This window comes from Simochromis diagramma, unplaced genomic scaffold (genome assembly GCF_900408965.1).
Source record: "Simochromis diagramma unplaced genomic scaffold, fSimDia1.1 OVJJ01000023.1, whole genome shotgun sequence".
Taxonomy (NCBI): domain Eukaryota; kingdom Metazoa; phylum Chordata; class Actinopteri; order Cichliformes; family Cichlidae; genus Simochromis; species Simochromis diagramma.
The window spans coordinates 1-10769 of record NW_024387208.1 but is presented as its reverse complement, the minus strand read 5'-3'; the positions used below and the strand labels follow the sequence as shown (position 1 = coordinate 10769).

The 10769-nt window shown below is 41.5% G+C and overlaps 1 long non-coding RNA gene across 2 annotated transcripts; it reads right to left on the bottom strand.

Annotated features, from left to right (window-relative positions):
• Positions 1 to 3910: 3910 nt before the first annotated feature.
• Positions 3911 to 5798, bottom strand: LOC120746021. 2 transcript variants are annotated; one of them, XR_005698759.1, is made up of 4 exons: positions 5677 to 5798; positions 4613 to 4852; positions 4404 to 4515; positions 3911 to 4086 (listed from the first exon to the last, which is right to left on the bottom strand). It is a non-coding gene; the product is annotated as an uncharacterized LOC120746021 (long non-coding RNA). The 2 variants fall into 2 exon arrangements; XR_005698758.1 differs by having other exon boundaries at positions 3911 to 4515; positions 5677 to 5794.
• Between the last annotated feature and the right edge of the window lie 4971 nt (positions 5799 to 10769).

Here is a 10769-nt window from a genome sequence, read left to right as displayed (position 1 = left end):
ATATTGTTGAAGTTGGCACACAGACTTCTGCTATTAAAATGGATTATTGATCATTTATTTTCCATGTTGATGGTGGGTTTAAACTGTTCATCAGTGAAGTAGCAGCAGTTATTGCTGATGTTATAGAAGAAATTATTTTCCGGGTCTATATCCTTTTCTAAGTCTAGAACATTATGGTCTGTGTATCGAAATGTTCTCAGTTCCAGATTATCATAAAGAGAATTCCAATGAGTTATATTGATATTGTTGCCAGATGCAGATGAAGCTCTTTTAGACTGTGCCATGTGTTGTGTTGTGCGTCACGTCACATGTGTATTCATACCTCCAGTGTAAGTTGAACCTCAGTATTTGTCCAGCTCCTCCATATTTCTGTTGATCAACACTTTGGCTTGTTCCGGTGTTCCATTGAGTTTAATGAATACTTTACAGTTGGTGGTCCATGTACTCTGAATTTTTCCCTGTTTCTTCAAGTAACGTGCTTTCCTGGCAATGTCCGCATTTCTTTTTATCAGATGTTCATTCACGAAGACATCGGCTCCTTTCAGTTTCTTTCTTTGTTTTAACAGTGCTGTTTTGTGTTTTCTGTTAGTAAATCTCACAATGATGGCTGGTTTGTCACCGTCATTTTTTCGGGATAGAGGGTGGCAAGCCTCAATTATTGTTATAATCCACTTCCACACATTTGGACCGTAGACAGGTAACCACTTGAAGCTCCGTGGAGTTGACATCTTTCTCTCCTGGCCCTCCTATATTGTCAGCTGTGACCCCCCCCCCCCCCCGGGCGTTTGACCAGGGTTTGATGTGAAGCCCCGTAATGATGACATCGTTCATCCGGGTGTACTGCTCCAAATCCACCACTCTGTTCTCCAGGTACGCCAGCCGCCGATCCTTCTCTGCGTTCTGTATGCGGACAGCCTTAACTTCCTCGACCATGTCCAGGATGGCTTTCTGCTGCAGTTTGACAGCAGAAATCTCCTCTGTCATAAACTCCAGCAGCTTCCTAATATTGTCGCCTTCCTCAGCTGACAGAACTTTTTTCGGGCCCATGCTGAGAGACGCTCTTCTAGCGTCTTTGCTCCATCAAAGCCATCAGAGGCAGATTCCAGTGTAAACGCTGTTCCCACATGAAAAACTGGACTGATCCACCCCCTGCTGTCAGACCTGCAGGGTTTAGGCCTGTGGTGTTCTCTTCTGTCTTATACTGAACACAAACTATTTTTTTGGACTGGCACAAATAATTTGTGTGCCTTCTTATTTGATGCAGAACACCTATTTGTTCTGTAAATACATTTAAATTGTTATATAAAAACACCTGAGGCATTGGCTGCATTTTTAAGCGAATAGTACCAGATAACTGTTGTTTGCAAAACATGTGCAGAATTTTTGGAAATGTACAATTTTGTATTTGTATTTCAAGTTATGAAAATGATTCTTCAAACATTTTTATGGGTTTCACAGTAAAAAATGTTACGTTTTTCTTCTCTGAGTTTGAATTTTTGCTTGAACTTAGATAACTTGTGCTAATATAGTATGCCGAAATGCAAAAAAATAACTCAAATTTCAGATATTTGAGGTTGTGCTGAAAAGATTATACCAAACAAGGCGAGATAAACTGTTTTTATAATAATAATAATAATAATAATACTAATAATAATAATAATGTAGAGGTAAAATCAAAAGTAGTCAAAAATGGCAAATTATACTTGGACCCCGGAGGGTTCAGCAGTTACTTTGGTGTTCCTCCACAGAAATGTCAGAAGTAGTCTGAACTGCAAAAGGAGCACGTATTCTGGTTGCAGGAGGTGAGCTGGCTTCAAACAAATGATTTTCATGGCATATTCTGCACCACATCTCTGGGCGATCAAAGAGAAGAGGAAACTATATTACACTGCCAATGGCTGACTCCCTCAGACATCGGTGTGTTGGTGGTTCTTTGTGTCTGGGGATGGGCTTCCAGGTACACACCGGCTCACTCCTTGGCGGCCGCTTATCGGGCCTGGATCCTGGGGCTCGCTCGGGCCACTTCGGAGGTGGGGTGCCCCCGGCCTCTCGGCCTGGGGCTCGGTCACTCAGGCACAGCTGGCTGCTGGCGGAGCTCACGGGCACGTCACTGCAACTCCCCCGGCTTCTGCTCCGCGGCTGCTGAGTGAGCCCTTATCTGGGACTCTCCTCAGCTCTTCCTCGGACAGTGGCGCGGCTGCCCCTCTGTTGGTCTTCCTTGGTCTCTTGTGTTCTGGGGGCCTCTGGATGTCTGGAGTTTTGATCTCCTCCATACCTGCTTCATGCCCTGGAGGACGGGGCTGTGGCCCCCCCACACCCTCTAGCAGATTATTACATGAAGGAACCTTTTGAAAAAACAAGCACGTCCATGCTCACAGGTGTACACACGGGTGCTCACACCCACAAACTACACCCTTTTTGGCTCCTACCTCAAAGCACACTGTGTTCTGTTGATCTTATGTGCTGCACAATAATGTTTAATATTTAGTATTTACTGTCATATTCCCATATATCATTGTGATGTTGTTTATTCTATTACTCTTGTTCTCTTCTGCTTGTTTCTTTTTTCTTTCTCAACAGGTGATCCAGATGATCGATAGATGCATTTTCTTTTTCTTTTCTTTCTTTTTTTTTTCCTGCCCATTGTGTTGGTTTTTGTTTTTTGCCCTTCTCCCCTGTCCCTCTTCTCAGCTGTTTCTCTTTCTTTCTCCCCTTCTTTCCTCCAGTCAAGTCTGTCCCGTATTCAGCAAGTGAAAATAAAATAAACAATAAAAGGTGAATCAAATGGACCATTATGGCAAGGCTGGGATGGTCAGTTTGGTAAAGTAAATCCGTTGGGCATCTTTCTTTGCCTTTAGACAATAATTCTGATGGCAAAAGAGCCAAACGGGACAGGGCAAAAAAAAGAAAAAGGAAACTATATTACACTGTGAGAGGGCGACTGATCCAAAACATAAATACAAAACTGAAACTGGATCTTATTGTAAGGTTATCGGGCCTTATTCCAGTTTTTAAAACACAGAAAATTGTTTGTGTGCATTTGAGGGTCGACGTGCCAGTTCACACTCCACACCAGTTGGTGGCAGTAAAGCCCAATTTTGTTGTGTGACAGCCGCCAATAAACAATGTAAAGAAGGCGATGCGCCTTCCGGGATGACGGAGCTATTTTTTCATCCAAAGCGAGTAAAAGGGTGAATTTGGATGATAAAACAAACTAAACCAACGTTTGGCCCACCCTTGTCTCCTGGATTGTAGCTGAGATCAGCGTGAACCACGTGGGTCTCTGCTCCCTGATCTGTTTCCTGTGTTTGGAAAGAGTTGCAGCTTCATCGCGGAGTTTCTCTCGGTTTGTGGGCTCATCTAAAGGTAAGCACCGAGCTAACTTTACTGTGAGTTCAGTTCATGTTGAGTTTAGCTCCTGAATGAGGTCTTCTGCTGCTCTCCTCGGTGTCTGTTCTCAGTTTATTGTGAACACGTTGAGAGAAGAGCGAGAGAGTGTTTGGAGGAAAACACCAACTAATCATTACCCAGATAGCAAGGAAACATTGAAACAATGTTGAGTCAATATCAGGCGATGTCATTGAATCAACGTTGAAGTGTGACGTTGACCTAACGTCACTCTTGCACCCTTTTTTTTAACGTTGAAACAACGTCAGGTTTTGATGTTGAATCAATGTTGTAACCTGACATTGATTCAACATTATATTTTCTAATACTGTTGACATTGAAACAATGTCAGATTCTGATATTGAAACACTGTTGAGCTATGGTGTTGATTTTCCACCTCTTTCACACAGTTGCTTCTTATTAAAACAACAGTTAAATCATGACTGGAAATCTACCTTTCTTTGAGCTCACGGAGTTCGTTAACAGCTCTCGTCAGGTCTGACAGAAAAAGATAATTTTTTTAAAGTATTTAAGAATACAGACAACTTGTCAAAAGTTTCCTTGTGTCACAAACAGATATGTACAAAGACACTAGACAGTATTTTATTACTTGGTATTTTCACTCGAGGGGCCTGGGGAAACCATTTTTTTGTGGGCTGCTCATCCTCTGAGTCACTATATGTGTACAGGGGATTTGGTCTAAAGAAAAAAAGTTGAAAACGGTCACAAGTAATTACAAATGTGCTTTTGGAATATTTTTTTCCTAAAGTTACAGTTTGATTTATAACAACACACACAGGAAACGGAGATGTGCAAGAAGGTACAGTATACAAGGAATTTTTGAAGTGCACAAGTGTACACGGCTTTGCATTTATAAAAAGTTTACAAGCTTCCACTTTTTGGACTATATTATGTGGTGATATTGCAGTATGCAAGCACCACAGATATGTATAAAAGACAAGATCATAAATTCTTAGCAATCAAAGATATGTTTGTGAAATAAAAAAAAGTTTTACTTGTGCTTTCTTGTATGACTGGTCTGAGTTTCAGCTTCGGACTGAAGGTCAGACGTATCACAGTGTTCACTTAGATATTTCTGAAGACTGCGTTCTGCTTCGTGAAATGTGTCTGGAAGTACAAACACAATGTATGGCCAGACATAAATTAGGACATGAAAAACTTGTTATTGTTACATTTATACAATACCAATCCAGATGATACCCACCATGGCTTATTAGAAGTCGGACTGGTGCATAGGTGAGCCATGTTGCACCAGGATGAACTCTCCTCTTTACTGCGTCGTGGATCCTGAATGTGTCTCACGGAGGATATGGAGGCCATGACAATTTCTCCCCATTTATCCATGATCTAGGGACTATTTCTGTACCACCAGTGCTAAACTGCACAATGCACCAGTCTTTCATTTTTATCTTTTTTTTTAATTTGGAGTCCTTTTTTGCCCTGTCTAGGATAAACAGGAAACAGATAATTACAATATATTTCATAGTCACTACAAAACTCGATCTATTGATTGAACTAAATAATAAATAATAGCTTAAAATGTATATAGGCAACAATTACAAGCAAACCCGTATATGTAAGCATTTAAACACTGAAGATAATAAAATTAACAGTATTTTGTCTAAGTCTGCCATTGTAGGAATTCATGGCACCGAGACAAAAACTTGGCGCACAGTGTGGCGTCAAAATAGGCGCACACCTTTGACGCTGTGTTTTCTCCATTTTCCTCGTCCACACATAAATGCTAAACGCAGTTTACGTGTGGACAAAAGGTGCAAACACAAGTTAGGTGAGCGTGCAACGTAAAGTTTGAATTGAGTGCGAATCGAAGCGGGTGCTCTCCAATCATTAAAAGTAACAAAGTCATTGAACACATTTATACAGTCACCTTTACGTTTATCAATCATATATCACAGATTTACAATTTTTTGTAGTACTATGCTAAAAAGCAACTACAGAGCGAAAGTCTGGGTCAAGCGCCGAGGTGACGGCAACAACAAAGGAACCCTCGAAGCGTTAAAGCTAGCTTTGTAAGGGAATATAACGGAAAAGTATGAAACGAAAATGTTTTCTTTGTTGATAGACTTTGTTTGCAGTGCAATTTATTTGTTGCCGGATTGTAAGATGAAAGTAGACACAATTTCGGGCTCCCACATTTTATCCGAAACTTTACATTAACAAGTTTTTTTTTTTTTAGTTTTTTTTTTTTACTGTTATTCAAATGCAACCGTGGAAATAACGAATTGAACAAAAGTCATTCATTCTTACCTTATACTAATCGTGGTGCAGGCCAGTGCAGTGCATGAACTGATGCCTTCTCCGGTCAATTCCGCTGAGAGTAAATCTAATGTCCTGCTCTACTGTACAAGACAATGGTTACCTGGAGGGATGTACCAATGTGATAGAGGTGCTGCGGAATAGTCCAAGTGGTAGCAGCTTTAATTTCCCGCTCAACCATAAATCGATGGTTTTTCAACGTGATTGTTGTCACCTTGTCAACTATAAATAGATCAACAATCAACGATGACAGAAACAACAGTGAATCAATGTTATTCCAATGTCAGTGTAAGGTTTCATCAGTATTTCAATGTTGTTTCAACATTGGTTTTGTGTTGACATTTCAATCCTGACGATTCTGATGGTTCGTCAGGAATCGTCAGGATTTTCAGATGGAAAATCAACATCTGTTCAATGTCTCCTTGCTATCTGGGTAGCTCAGCATGCTGGGAGAAGTTGGAGCAGAAAAGTCTTTTCATTGTCCCTGCAGCTGTTTTTCTGCCTGCACCAAACCTCTACAGCCTCATTTCTATTTGAAGTGATAACAGGAAATGGATGAGAGCGATCTGCTGCAGTATCAGGGTCACAGTCAAAGGAGCTTGCAAAGAAAAGCATCTGGACTTCTTTAAGTTACTTGAAGACGTTTCACCTGTCATCCGAGAAGCTTCTTCAGTTCTAAGGTCAAATGGTGGAGAGTCCCAGATATAAACCTAGTGGGGGTGACCCCCCACAGAGGGACAAAAGGACCCCCTGATGATCCTCTAATCGCCCGAGACAAGGTGTGAAACTGGGTGTGGGTCCCAATCAGCCAGAGTTTCGGGTGAGTTCATTGTGAAACCTGGCCCCACCTTATCATGCGAATTCCTGGGATCAGATGGCCCAGGATGTGAGTGGGCGTTAAGGCGTCTGGGAAGGGATCTCAAAACTGGATTATAGATGGCAGAGAGTTGGTGTCGTAAACCCCCGCCTCTGTTCAAAGATGGTCGCTCACAGTGGACATAGATGGCTTCTTTCACTCCTCTTTCAAACCATCTGTCCTCTCTGTCCAAAATGTGAACATTGGCATCCTCGAAAGAGTGTCCTTTATCCTTAAGTTGCAGATGGACTGCTGAGTCTTGTCCTGTGGAGGTGGCTCTTCTGTGTTGTGCCATGCGCTTGTGAAGTGGCTGTTTGGTCTCTCCAATGTAGAGGTCTGGGCATTCCTCGCTGCACTGTACAGCATACACCACATTGTTAAATCTGTGTTTTGGCATTTTGTCTTTCGGGTGAACCAGTTTTTGTCTGAGCGTGTTGCTGGGTCTGAAATGCACCGGGATGTCATGCTTGGAGAAAACTCTCCTGAGTTTTTCTGATACACCGGCTACATAGGGGATGACAATGTTGTTGCGTCTGTCCTTCTTATCCTCCCTCGCTGGTGTCTGGTCTTCTTTTCTGTGCCTCTTTGCTGACTTTAAGAACGCCCATTTAGGATAGCTGCACGTTTTGAGTGCTTCCTTTAGATGTGTGTGTTCCTTCTTTTTTCCTTCAGATAGAGCTGGGCGATAGAACGATAACGATATATATCGCGATATAACTTTTTCTCGATAGAAAAATTAAACTATCGCGATAGACCTCGCCGCTCTTGTCCTCTTAAAAAAAAAAAAAAAAAAAAAAACCAAAAAAAAAAGGTCAGCCAATCCAAATTAAGTAGCGCAGAGCCGAACCAATCACAGCCGCAGCGTCACATCACGTGACTTGTTACGTACAGCACAAGTGCCAAGCCGCACATGTGTATTTGTTTGGGAAGCAGCCAGCCACCGTACCGCCCGGGTAATGGAGGAAATGAGTGTGCCGACTAGAAAAATCAACCGAGCGTGACCGAAGATTACCGAAGAGAAAATAGATGATGGTTCCAATGCCGGAGAGATTGTCAAACGGAAGAGCCATAGAAGTTCCGTAGTGTGAAGGTATTTCGGCTATTTCAAGTCTGACAAAAAACAGAGTAGCGTGCACTGTAAATTGTGCCGAAAGCAAGTCTGGAAATACAATAAACTGGTGCATGCGCTACGTCCACACGTACCCGGGTATTTTTGAAAACGCAGATTTTTCTATGCGTTTGCACCTTCCGTCCACACGTAAACGGCGTTTTTGGTCACTGAAAACGAAGATTTTTAAAAACTCCGAATTTCTACAATACTGTTACTGTTAATTCTACTCTCTGCAGTGTTTAAATGCTTACATATACGCACAGTTACTGTCCCTCCACACATACGACTCTGTTCTGCTTCTATGCCCCAGCTTTGTTTACTTTTTCCCACCGAGGCTTCTAGACTTCTGATTGGCCAACATTTCTGCACGGTTAGGAATCTAGCGCTACCTGCTGCTTTGGCATGTTCATAGCAGCGTTTTCCTTCATTTCTGCCTTTATGTGTGGACGGGATTATTTTTTTAAAACGAAAATGGAAAATCTCAGTTTTCAAAAATACCCGTGTACGTGTGGACGTAGCCTCAGTCTCTGACTGGAAGCGCTAATTCGTCATTCGGCTTTTGTCAGACTAAAGTAACTGTTAAAACTGTTTGAAAAGCTAAGCTATACAACAAGGAGAGATTGAGAATTTCCTTTTAGTTCTCAGTTTATTTGATATTGACAAAAGTTAGTCAGTTTTGTCTGTTCTTCTGTAAAACAAACTAAGATTTATTTTTAGAATTAATATTTTGTTTCTAATGGAATTGACAATTTAGTAGTCTGTTTCGTTTGTTCTATTTTGAAACTTAAACGCTTTAGCAGCTGCCTTTTGTGTAGTTTGCAATATTTGCCTTTATTTATCTGATAAAGTCTCATGTTCCTTAAGTACATCTACCCTGTTGAACTTATTATGGGAAATAAATATTTAAATAAAAACAAGCTGCTGATTATTTTACATTTTACTTGTGAGCAACGGCACATTTGAATCTTACAAATATAGTTATTTGGCTTATATCGTGATAGATATCGTTATCGCCTGAAATGAAAAAAACATATCGTGATATGAAAAAATCTTATATCGCCCAGCTATGCCTTCAGGCTTAGAGGGAACCTGTTCTGCCCGGTGGTGTAGGGTCCTAATTACTCCAAGTTGGTGTTCCAGAGGGTGATGGGAGTCAAAGAGGAGGTACTGGTCCGTAGTACATCGAAGTTTACCGGAAGCCCACACATACGGACCGGTACCTCCTCTTTGACTCCCATCACCCTCTGGAACAGGAGGATGTTAACAAAAACTAATGAAACGGAGATGAAAGTAAACAGTGTTCATATTTGAAAGCACAGAGAATAAAAATATATTGTGGTGGTTAATGTGCAGCTCCTGGTGATTTGGTGAAGTCGTGTTTTTAATCATGTGAATGTTGGGTTTTATTTCATTTTATCTACAGAAGTTTTTCCCACCTGTGATCGTCCAGATTGATTAGTTGGGTTGACTTGAATCATGTGAAGGTTTAAAGCTGCACTTCCCCCAAAAAGAATAAAGTATAATTGTGAAGAATGTAAAAATGTCTTCCTGTGTCAAACACAGCTGCAGTGAAAGCAGGAAGGAAAGCACTGAAACCACTGATCAAAGCTCATTAATCAAAGACCACTGATCAATGGCCATGAGTACCATTCAGAGAGTTGGAGTCGCTGCAATCACAGCATTTGATCAATGAGCTTTGATCAGTGGTTGTTGATCAATGATCATGAGAATTTGCATATTAATGCTCAATAACTGACCTCCCAGCCCATTGTTCCTTCAGTGGTGCTCGTTTCAGTCATTATGCAAATGCACTGTTTGAAAATTGAGGAGAGCTGCAGTCAACTGAAACTGAAGAAGTCACTTGGATGAGTGACGAAATGTTTCTCCCACAAAAAGCTACGTCCAGATGAACAGAATCAAAGTTTGGGGAATGGTGGAGGTGGTGGGACTGGGGGGCTGAAGGAGTTGAAAGTGTGGGGTGGGGGAGTAACAGGTCTGTCCCTGTTTGTGGAAACCACAGGAGGAGCTGTTCAGGCTGTTGCTGGGTGTGAATTGTTGATGGAGTCTTTAAACTTGTAGTTGCTGTTTTCCAGACTGAAGCAGAGTCGTTAGCTGAAAACTGGTTTTAGAGGTTCATTCAGGACACCTTCTCAGGCTCTTACAGCCTTACCTGTATCATAACAAAGTGTATAAACCCCAATCCACCTTTAACATGGTCCTTCTCCCAAACCTTCAAATAGGACTTTCTGGCCCTGTCATAGTAAAGGGCTGCTTAGAATATTAGAGCCAATGTCACAAAGTTCCTCCTGAAGTATAAGTGAGTGAGAGAGTTTCCTCACTTTGCAGCACAACACGTCTCACAAGATTTCTACAAGCAATCAGAGTGAAATTTGTACTTTGTGTTGTCAGATGAACATATGAGACACTTTGACTCTTCAGTGCAGTGTGGAGCCTAACAAAGATCTGTTTTGTGTCCCAGCTGATCAGCAGGAGGAGAAGAGTCTGACGGAGCAGCAGAGGAACATTTTCAGCCATCTGGACTCAGCTGAGTCACTACAGAGGAAACAATGAGCTCAACACAGAAGGTGAGGAAAATATCACAGTTTCACCAAATAATCAGTCACGTTCTAAAACTCTCATCCTCCCAACCTGTTATATGACTGTGTTGCATATTATGTTGTTTTTTAGAGACCACAGCACATGTTAAAAAAGGAAGGTTATTCATCAACATTATTAATCATCAAATGGACATTTGTCAGAGTTTTACCCCTGATACTGCTGGATAAACAGAAACTCACTCAGGAACGAGGTCACACAGAGCTCAAGTTTTCACTCGCGAGGGGAAGCAGTTGTCTTCCAACCCACTTCAACTTGCTTTCCCCCTGCAGGTTGTTTTATTGGTTACACACATGAAGCATAAAGCTTGTTGCTGTATTACCTATGAGAAACTACTATAACTGGTACGAAGTGATTGGACTGTGCAAGCGTGATTATACATTGTGTCAGCAGACCCAATATCTGTTTCAACACATGAGGACTTGATGTAAGCTTATCTGCAGTTGATCGATCCCACTGCGCAAGTTTTTTTTTTTTTTTCCCCCCCCCCCTTCCTTTTTA